This window comes from Arachis stenosperma, chromosome 7, assembly GCF_014773155.1.
Source record: "Arachis stenosperma cultivar V10309 chromosome 7, arast.V10309.gnm1.PFL2, whole genome shotgun sequence".
Classification (NCBI taxonomy): Eukaryota; Viridiplantae; Streptophyta; class Magnoliopsida; order Fabales; family Fabaceae; genus Arachis; species Arachis stenosperma.
In genome coordinates, this window is record NC_080383.1 from 49736138 (window position 1) to 49746055 (window position 9918).

The 9918-nt window shown below is 39.9% G+C and overlaps 1 non-coding gene across 1 annotated transcript; it reads left to right on the forward strand.

Moving 5' to 3' along the window:
• The first annotated feature begins 2206 nt into the window (after positions 1-2206).
• LOC130942476 (small nucleolar RNA R71) lies at positions 2207-2314 on the forward strand. Its single transcript, XR_009071046.1, has one exon. It is a non-coding gene; the product is annotated as a small nucleolar RNA R71 (small nucleolar RNA).
• Positions 2315-9918: the final 7604 nt, after the last annotated feature.

Here is a 9918-nt window from a genome sequence, read left to right on the forward strand (position 1 = left end):
GAAGAGGTGTTGAGGTGATTGGTGAATGGGGGAAGAAGAGAGAGAGTGATGGTAGGGTCCTGTGGGGTCCATAGATCCTGTAGTGTCAAGGAAAAGTCATCCATGCACCAAATGTTGCTCAAAATCACGTTTTGAGCCATTTCTGGCGTTAAACGCCGGGCTGGTGCCCATTCCTGGCGTTTAACGCCAGGTTCTTGCCCTTTACTGGCGTTTAACGCCAGTCTGGTGCCCCTTTCTGGCGTTAAACGCCCAGAATGGTGCCAGACTGGGCGTTAAACGCCCAACAGCTAGCATTACTGGCGTTTGAACGCCAGTTTCTTCTCCTCCAGGGTGTGCTGTTTTTCTTCCTGTTTTTCATTCTGTTTTGCTTTTTCATTGTTTTTGTGACTTCTTATGATCATCAACCTACAAAAAAGATAAAATAACAAAAGAAAATAATTAATTATAAAACATTGGGTTGCCTCCCAACAAGCGCTTCTTTAATGTCATTAGCTTGACAGAGGACTCTCATGGAGCCTCAGAAATGCTCAGAACCGTGTTGAAACCTCCCAACACCAAACTTAGAGTTTGAATGTGGGGTTTCAACACCAAACTTAGAGTTTGGTTGTAGCCTCCCAACACCAAACTTAGAGTTTGACTGTGGGGGCTCTGCTTGGCTCTGTCTTGAGAGAAGCTCTTCATGCTTCCTCTCCATGATGATAGAGGGATGTCCTTGGGCCTTAAACACCAAGGATTGTCCATTCACTTGAATGATCAACTCTCCTCTATCAACATCAATCACAGCCTTTGCTGTGGCTAGGAAGGGTCTGCCAAGGATGATGGATTCATCCATGCACTTCCCAGTCTCTAGGACTATGAAATCAGTAGGGATGTAATGGTCTTCAATCTTCACCAAAACATTCTCTACAAGTCCATGAGCTTGTTTTCTTGAATTGTCTGCCATCTCTAATGAGATTCTTGCAGCTTGCACCTCAAAGATCCCTAATTTCTCCATTACAGAGAGGGGCATGAGGTTTACACTTGACCCTAAGTCACACAAGGCCTTCTTGAAGGTCATGGTGCCTATGGTACAAGGTATAGAAAACTTCCCAGGATCTTGCCTCTTTTGAGGCAGTTTCTGCCTAGACAAGTCATCCAGTTCTTTGGTGAGCAAGGGAGGTTCATCCTCCCAAGTCTCATTTCCAAATAACTTGTCATTTAGCTTCATGATTGCTCCAAGGTATTTAGCAACTTGCTCTTCAGTGACATACTCATCCTCTTCAGAGGAAGAATACTCATCAGAGCTCATGAATGGCAGAAGTAAGTCCAATGGAATCTCTATGGTCTCATTTTGAGCCTCAGATTCCCATTGTTCCTCATTGAGGATCTCAGAGGAGATTGGTACACGCCCACTGAGGTCTTCCTCAGTGGCGTCCTCCTCCTCTCTTTCCTCTCCATATTCGGCCATGTTGATGGCCTTGCACTCTCCTTTTGGATTTTCTTCTGTATTACTTGGGAGAGTACTAGGAGGGAGTTCAGTAACCTTCTTGCTCAGCTGACCCACTTGTCCTTCCAAATTTCTGATGGAGGACCTTGTTTCATTCATGAAACTTTGAGTGGTCTTTATTAGATCAGAGACCATTGTTGCTAAGTCAGAAGTATTCTGCTTAGAACTCTCTGTCTGTTGCTGAGAAGATGATGGAAAAGGCTTGCCATTGCTAAACCTGTTTCTTCCACCATTATTGTTTTTGAAACCTTGTTGAGGTCTCTCTTGATTCTTCCATGAGAGATTTGGGTGATTTCTCCATGAATAATTGTAGGTATTTCCATAGGGTTCTCCTAGGTAATTCACCTCTTCCATGGAAGGGTTCTCAGGATCATAAGCTTCTTCCTCAGATGAAGCATCCTTTGTACTGTTTGGTGCATTTTGCATTCCAGACAGACTTTGAGAAATCAAATTGACTTGTTGAGTCAATATCTTGTTCTGAGCCAATATGGCATTCAGAGTGTCAATCTCAAGAACTCCTTTCTTCTGACTAGTCCCATTGTTCACAGGATTCCTTTCAGAAGTGTACATGAATTGGTTATTTGCAACCATGTCAATCAATTCTTGAGCTTCTGCAGGCGTCTTCTTCAGATGAAGAGATCCTCCAGTAGAGCTATCCAAGGACATCTTAGATAGTTCAGAGAGACCATCATAGAAAATACCTATGATGCTCCATTCAGAAAGCATGTCTGAAGGACATCTTCTGATTAATTGTTTGTATCTTTCCCAAGCTTCATAGAGGGATTCTCCATCCTTCTGTCTGAAGGTTTGGACTTCCACTCTAAGCTTACTCCATCTTTGTGGTGGAAAGAACTTTGCCAAGAAGGCATTGACTAGCTTTTCCCAAGAGTCCAGGCTTTCTTTAGGTTGAGAATCCAACCATATTCTAGCTCTGTCTCTTACAGCAAAAGGGAATAGCATCAGTCTGTAGACCTCAGGGTTAACCCCATTAGTCTTGACTGTGTCACAGATTTGCAAGAATTCAGCTAAAAACTGATGAGGATCTTCCATTGGAAGTCCATGGAACTTGCAATTCTGTTGCATTAGAGAAACTAATTGAGGCTTAAGCTCAAAGTTGTTTGCTCCAATGGCAGGGATAGAGATGCTTCTCCCATAGAAGTTGGGAGTAGGTGCAGTAAAGTCACCCAGCACCTTCCTTGCGTTGTTGGCATTGTTGTTGTTTTCGGCTGCCATGGGTTCTTCTTCTTTGAAGAATTCGGTCAGGTCCTCTAAAGAGAGTTGTGCTTTGGCTTCTCTTAGCTTTCTCTTCAAGGTCCTTTCGGGTTCAGGATCAGCTTCAACAAGAATGCCTTTGTCTCTGCTCCTGCTCATATGAAAGAGAAGAGAAAAAGAAAATGTGGAATCCTCTATGTCACAGTATAGAGATTCCTTGAAATGTCAGAGGAAAAGAGAAATAGAAAGAAGAAGGGGAAGAGAATTCGAACTTTAATTAGATAAGGTTCGAATTGTGCATTTAGAAGGAGTGGTACTCCATAAATAGAAGGATGTGAGAAGGAGGGAAGAGGATTTTCGAAAATTCAATTAAAAGATTTTGAAAACATTTTGAAAATTTGATTGATAATTTTCGAAAATTGAAAGTGGAAGAGAAATCAAGTGATTTTTTTGAAAAAGATTTTGAAATTAGAAACTAAAAAGATTTGATTGAAAACTATTTTGAAAAAGATGAGGTTAAAAAGATCTAATTGAAAAGTTATGGTTTTAAAAAGATGTGATTGAGAAGATATGATTTGAAAACAATTTTAAAAGATATGATTTGGAAACAATTTGAAAAGATATGATTTTAAAAATTAATGACTTGCCTAACAAGAAAAGATATGATTCAAACATAAAACCTTTCTTAATAGAAAAGGCAAAAAATGTTCAATCAAATCATTAATTGTTAGTAAGTATCTTTGAAAAAGGAAAGAAATTGATTTTGAAAACATTTGATTGAGAAGATATGATTTGAAAAAGATTTGGTTTTGAAAAACTTTGAAAACTTGAAAAAAAATTGATTTTGAGAACAAAATCTTCCCCCTAGCACCATCCTGGCGTTAAACGCCCAGAATGGTATACATTCTGGCGTTTAACGCCCAAACTACTACCCTTTTGGGCGTTAAACGCCCAACCAGGTACCCTGGCTGGCGTTTAAACGCCAGTCTGCCTTCTTCACTGGGCATTTTTGAATGCTCAGCTTTTTCTGTATAATTCCTCTGCAGTGTGTTCTGAATCTTCAATCCCTTGTATCATTGACTTGAAAAGACACAAATTAAAAATATTTTTTGGATTTTTAATAATCAAAATGCAACAAGAATCAAATAACAATGCATGCAAGACATCAAACTTAGCAGTTTGTATACTACTGACACTAACAATATGAGAATGCATATGAGACACACAAAATACTCAAGTCAATAGAATTCAAAGATCAGAGCAAGTGAATCATCAAGAACATCTTGAAGATCACTAAGACATATGAATGCATGCAGTTGACACCAAACTTAGGATGAGACACTAGACTCAAACAAGAAATATTTTTGAATTTTATGATTTTTTTTATTTTTTTAATTTTTTTTTTTGTGTTTTTCGAAAATTAAGTGGAAAAAGAAGGTATCAAAATTCTTAATGAGAATTCCAGGAATCAGTGCAATGCTAGTCTAAGACTCCGGTCCAGGAATTAGACATGGCTTCACAGCCAGCCAAGCTTCCAACAAAAGCTTCGGTCCAAAACACTAGACATGACCAAAGGTCAGCCAAGCCTTAGCAAATCACTGCTCCAAAAGCAAGATTGATACGAAATCAACAAGCTCTTGTGGTGATAAGTTGAAACCTCGGTCCAATCAGATTAGACATGGCTTCTCAGCCAGCCAGATTTCAACAAATCATCATGAAACTCTAGAATTCATCTTCAAGAATTTCGAAAAAAAAATACCTAATCTAAGCAACAAGATGAACCGTCAGTTGTCCAGCCTGAACAATCCCGGGCAATAACACCAAAAATTTGATGTTGTTGCCGGATCTTGGCACTGATGTTACCAAAGGCTTGCTCAAAACTAGAACAATCCCCGGCAACGGTGCCAAAAACTTGGTGCGTGAAATTGTGAACTATACTTTTTCACAACTCTCATAATCCCTGGTAATGGCTCCAAAAACGTGGTAGCCCAATACCATGGCATTACACAACTTCGCACAACTAACCAGCAAGTGCACTGGGTCGTCCAAGTAATAAACCTTACGTGAGTAAGGGTCGATCCCACGGAGATTGTTAGTATTGAAGCAAGCTATGGTCATCTTGTAAATCTTAGTCAGGCAAACTCAGATATATATGGTGATGAACGAAAATAACATAAAAGATAAAGATAGTGATACTTATGTAATTCATTGGTAGGAACTTCAGATAAGCGCATGAAGATGCCTTCCCTTCCGTCTCTCTGCTTTCCTACTGTCTTCATCCAATCCATCTTACTCCTTTCCATGGCAAGCTCGTATAGGGTCTCACTGTTGTCAGCAGCTACCTCCCATCCTCGCAGTGAAAGCTAATGCACACACTCTGTCACAGTGCTGCCAATCACCGGTGTGGTTCCCTCCCCTACCGGAATAGAATAACCCTTTTGCGTCTGTCACTAACGCCCAGTAGGTTACAGGTTTGAAGCACGTCACAGTCATTCAATCATTGAATCCTACTCAGAATACCACAGACAAGGTTAGACCTTCCGGATTCTCTTGAATGCTGCCATCAGTTCTTGCCTATACCACGAAGACTCTGATCTCATGGAATGGTTGGCTCGTTTGTCAGGCGAGCACTCGGTTGTCAGGCGATCAACCATGCATCATGCAATCAGGAATCCAAGAGATATTCACCAAGCCTCAAATGCTTGTAGAACAAGAGTGGTTGTCAGTCACTTTGTTCATGAGTGAGAATGGTGATGGGCGTCAATCATCACCTTCATCATGTTGAAGAACAAGTGATATCTTGGATAAAGAACAAGCGGAATTTGAATGAAAGAACAATAGTAATTGCATTAATACTCGAGGTACAGCAGAGCTCCACACCTTAATCTATGGTGTGTAGAAACTCCACCGTTGAAATACATAAGCATAAGGTCTAGGCATGGCCGAATGGCCAGCCTCCCAATGATCTAAGAACTAGAATGTCCAAAGATGATCTAGAGATCTAAAAGTGATCAAAAGATAGATAAAAATACAATAGTAAAAGGTCCTACTTATAGAAAACTAGTAGCCTAAGGTGTACAAAGATGAGTAAATGACATAAAAATCCACTTCCGGGCCCACTTGGTGTGTGCTTGGGCTGAGCAATGAAGGAATTTCGTGTAGAGACCTTTTCTGGAGTTAAACGCCAGCTTTTATGCCAGTTTGGGCGTTTAACTCCCAATCAGGTGCCAGTTCCGGCGTTTAACGCTGGAATTTCTGTAGGTGACTTTGAACGCCGGTTTGGGCCATCAAATCTTGGGCAAAGTATGGACTATCATATATTTCTGGAAAGCCCAGGATGTCTACTTTCCAACGCCGTTGAGAGCGCGCCAATTGGGCTTCTGTAGCTCCAGAAAATCCGCTTCGAATGCAGGGAGGTCAGAATCCAACAGCATTTGCAGTCCTTTTTGGTCTCAGGATCAGATTTTTGCTCAGGTCCCTCAATTTCAGCCAGAAAATACCTGAAATCACAGAAAAACACACAAACTCATAGTAAAGTCCAGAAAAGTGAATTTTAATTAAAAACTAATAAAAATATACTAAAAACTAACTATATCATATCAAAAACATACTAAAAACAATGCCAAAAAGTATACAAATTATCCGCTCATCACACTCCCTGGCCTCTCGGGCATCACTATGAATGGTTGCAATTGTGTTGTCCTGCAAAGGAAACTTAACACAAAGATGAATTGTAGATACTATAGCGCCGAACCTATTTAAGAAAGGTCGGCCAAGTATAATATTATAGGGACTGAAGCAATCAACAACTAAGTATTGAATGTCTGAAGTTTTTTACGAAGGGAACTTACCAAGTGTGGTTTGTAACCACACAGAGCCCATAACCGGGACTCGCTCACCTGAGAATCCTACCAAGTCACCAGTGGAAGGTCGGATGATGTTATCGCTCAGTTTCATTTTCTGGAAAGTCGAGTAAAAGAGAACGTCGGCGCTACTGCCTGGGTCGAGCAACACCCTTTTAATTTGGAGATCTCCGAGCTGTAGGGAGATTACGACGGGATCATCCAGATTTTCTATGCTGTTGTCATGATCGGCTGTCTGGAATGTTATCTGTGGAGATGTAGGCGGCGACTGTTGTTGACTTTGATCGGCGTTGATGGTAAGGATAGCTCGGTAAGATCTTTTCCTTGCCGAACTTGTGGCTCCTCCACCTACAAAACCTCCGGAAATGCAGTTAATTGTACGTGATGGTAGTTCAGGATGGTTATTGTTGGGTTGGTCTCTATCTCGGTTATGTTGTGTAGCCGAGCTTTGTTCTCCTGGAAGAGGTGCTTGCCGCTGCATGTGGCCGCTGATGAATTTGTCCAGATGACCTTGCCAAGCTAATCACTCCAACTGGTCTTTGGCGATGACGCAGTCGTCGGTATTGTGTCCGTGCTTCTGGTGGAAAGAGCAGTATTTTGATCGGTCAGTGCTCTTTGAATCTGGGTAATTGCCAGCTTTCCTTGGTGGCTTGATTAACTTCGAATTCAAGATCTCCTTGATGATGTCATCGCGCTTGGTGTTGAATTTGGTGTAGGTCTCATATCGTGGGATTGGTTTGAAATTCTTCTTGCTGTCCCGTGGCTTGTCGTCATCTTTATAATGAGGCTTTTCTATTTTCCGAGCTTGTCGGATCTCTTCGATGTCAATCTGTCCTTTAGCTTTTTCACGGAATTCGGCCATAGTTTTTGGTTTGGCCACAGCAATAGTTTCCTGGAACTTTCCTGGTCTTAATCCACTTTTTATGGCGTGTAGTTCTACCTCGGGGTGGAGGTCGGGTATGCTTATGGCTATCTTTGTGAAGCGCGTCATGTAGTCCTTGAGGCTTTCATGCTGGCCTTGCTTGACTGTGTTCAGGTAATCGGAGTCGTGGAGGTAGATGGCGGATCCAGCAAAGTGCTCCTCAAAGGGTTTTGATATGTTTCGGAATCGAGAAATGGAACCTACAGGCAAAGAACAAAACCAATCAAGTGCAGGACCGTCTAAATAAGATGAAAAACAACGACATAAAACTTTATCAGATGCACCGTTTACTATCATTATGGAGGTGAACTTTTTGATGTATTTCTTCGGATCACCTAACCATCATAGGGAGTTAGGGTGGTCGGCAGAGTAAATCTTCGGGGCAGCACGAAGTTCATCACCTCCGCCGTGAATGGTCCAGGGGAGCTTTCCTGATCATCATTTTCGATGTTTTTCTGAGTGTCCTCATTATGTTCGGGCTGCTCCCCTTCCTGTCGAGCAGTGTCTGAGACATGTGTTGGCCCTGACTGCTGCTCGGCTTCTTCTGTCCGTTCTTGTCGGTCATTATTTTCGGTTCGAGTGTTATTCAAGTTGGCGATTTGATTTGCCATTCTTTGGTTCTCCTCAGCCACGACTTGCCGCAACTCGGTCACCATCCGAAGCAATTCGGATGGCGAAGGTGGAGGTTGTTCAGCCATGACTTCAAAACGGGAACCTCGAGGCCGATAATATAGAGAGAAAGAGGTTTATATTTTCGGCCCCACGGTGGGCGCCAATTGTTCTTGTATAGATAACTGGAGAGAGAGCTCAGTCTCTAGGAGTCGACGCCGAGCTGTTTCCTTCGGTGCCGACCTTTTAGTCTTATGATAATCCGAGCTTTTACTCCAAGAGGTTATCCAATCGCGTAGAGCTTTGAGCAAGAAACAGGGGAGAGTGTAACTACAAAGGCACTCTGAAGCTTAAGTTAGTATTGAGAATTCAATGTCCCCTTTAGGATAGGAGATCATACCTTTTTATAGGTGGTAATGTACAAATCGATTATGTTCCTGCTTTATTGTCTGTATTAAAGAGCAATAATAAGGGTTTGGACGTTTTACTTTTGTAAAGCAACCCGTTAGGCTGATTTGTAACGTCACTTTTTAATAAATGACATTGATTGTCGATTAGTAACTGTAATGCCGATTAATGACGCAAATTGCCCAACTATAACGCCAATTTCTTGTGTAACAATGTGAATAATGCCGAGTTATGGATGATAAAGCCGATTTATGATATTTGAATTTGTAATGGCCAAACCATAACCTAATCCACTTTACTTTCTAATTTAATCCACTAATAGATACTCTAATAATAAATACTAAAGATTAAATTCTAAATTTTAAACTTTAAAGTTAATTTTAATAGTATAAAAATAAAATATTAATCTAAAATGTTAGCTAAAATTAATCAAAATTATTAGCCTGCTAATCTTTCTCTAAAAAGAATCAACTCGAAAGACTGGTCTATTAACGGGAGATCGTCGTGATTTAACCAATAAGTGGAGCTTACTCAACGTTTCTTCTTTCTTAAACTTTTTGTTTTTCTCTTCCGTTTCTTTTAAGGAATAAGGATGTCATGGTCGACACTTGCAAGCAAGTGGCTACTTATCTCTTTAGCTTTTATATTTGGATGAATCCAAGTTAATTTGATTGCTAGTTAAACAACTAACCAGATGGTGAACTAGAAGACAATTACTTATGTACACTTGTTTTCTTTTCTTTTTTTCCACCAAATAATTTAGGCATAAGTTTTAGCTTTTCTTGACCCGTAAAATGCGTTCACGGTTTTTTTTTTTTTTTGGGCAGGCCATATACAATAGTATCATTAACTGCCAAAGCAAACTTAAAATGGTATCATTAGTTAAGACCAAAAAGAAATGGTAGCATTAGTCATTACAGAGCTATTTTCCTAATCACCCAGGGAGTCCTCTCCTTCCCCAGAACAATGACCAGCTTAAGGGAATCTATTTAGGAAATTTCTTTAGTAAAAAGAAGAAATGGGTACAAAATAAATATTTTTTTATTGCTCACAGTATTTCTCAATCCAACAGACTAATAAATTACTGCATATATAAAATAAAATTTAAATCTCTCACATTTAATGGAACAAGTAAACTAACCACATGACTAATTCAAATTGGTTAAAATAAATATTTTTTTTACTAAATTTATAAATAGCATATGTATTGTATGTGATATAATATTTTGAGTGAACTTTTTCTTAACTAAAAAATATAATCTTCGGTCAAATAAAATTCTAATTTAACTTCCTAAACCACCAATATTGACTTCTTTAACCAACAATTAACCAAATTCTAAACATTAAAAGACTAAATTCTAAACTCTAACTATTAATTCTTAAATTCTAATAATATAGAAATAAAATAATTTAAAATA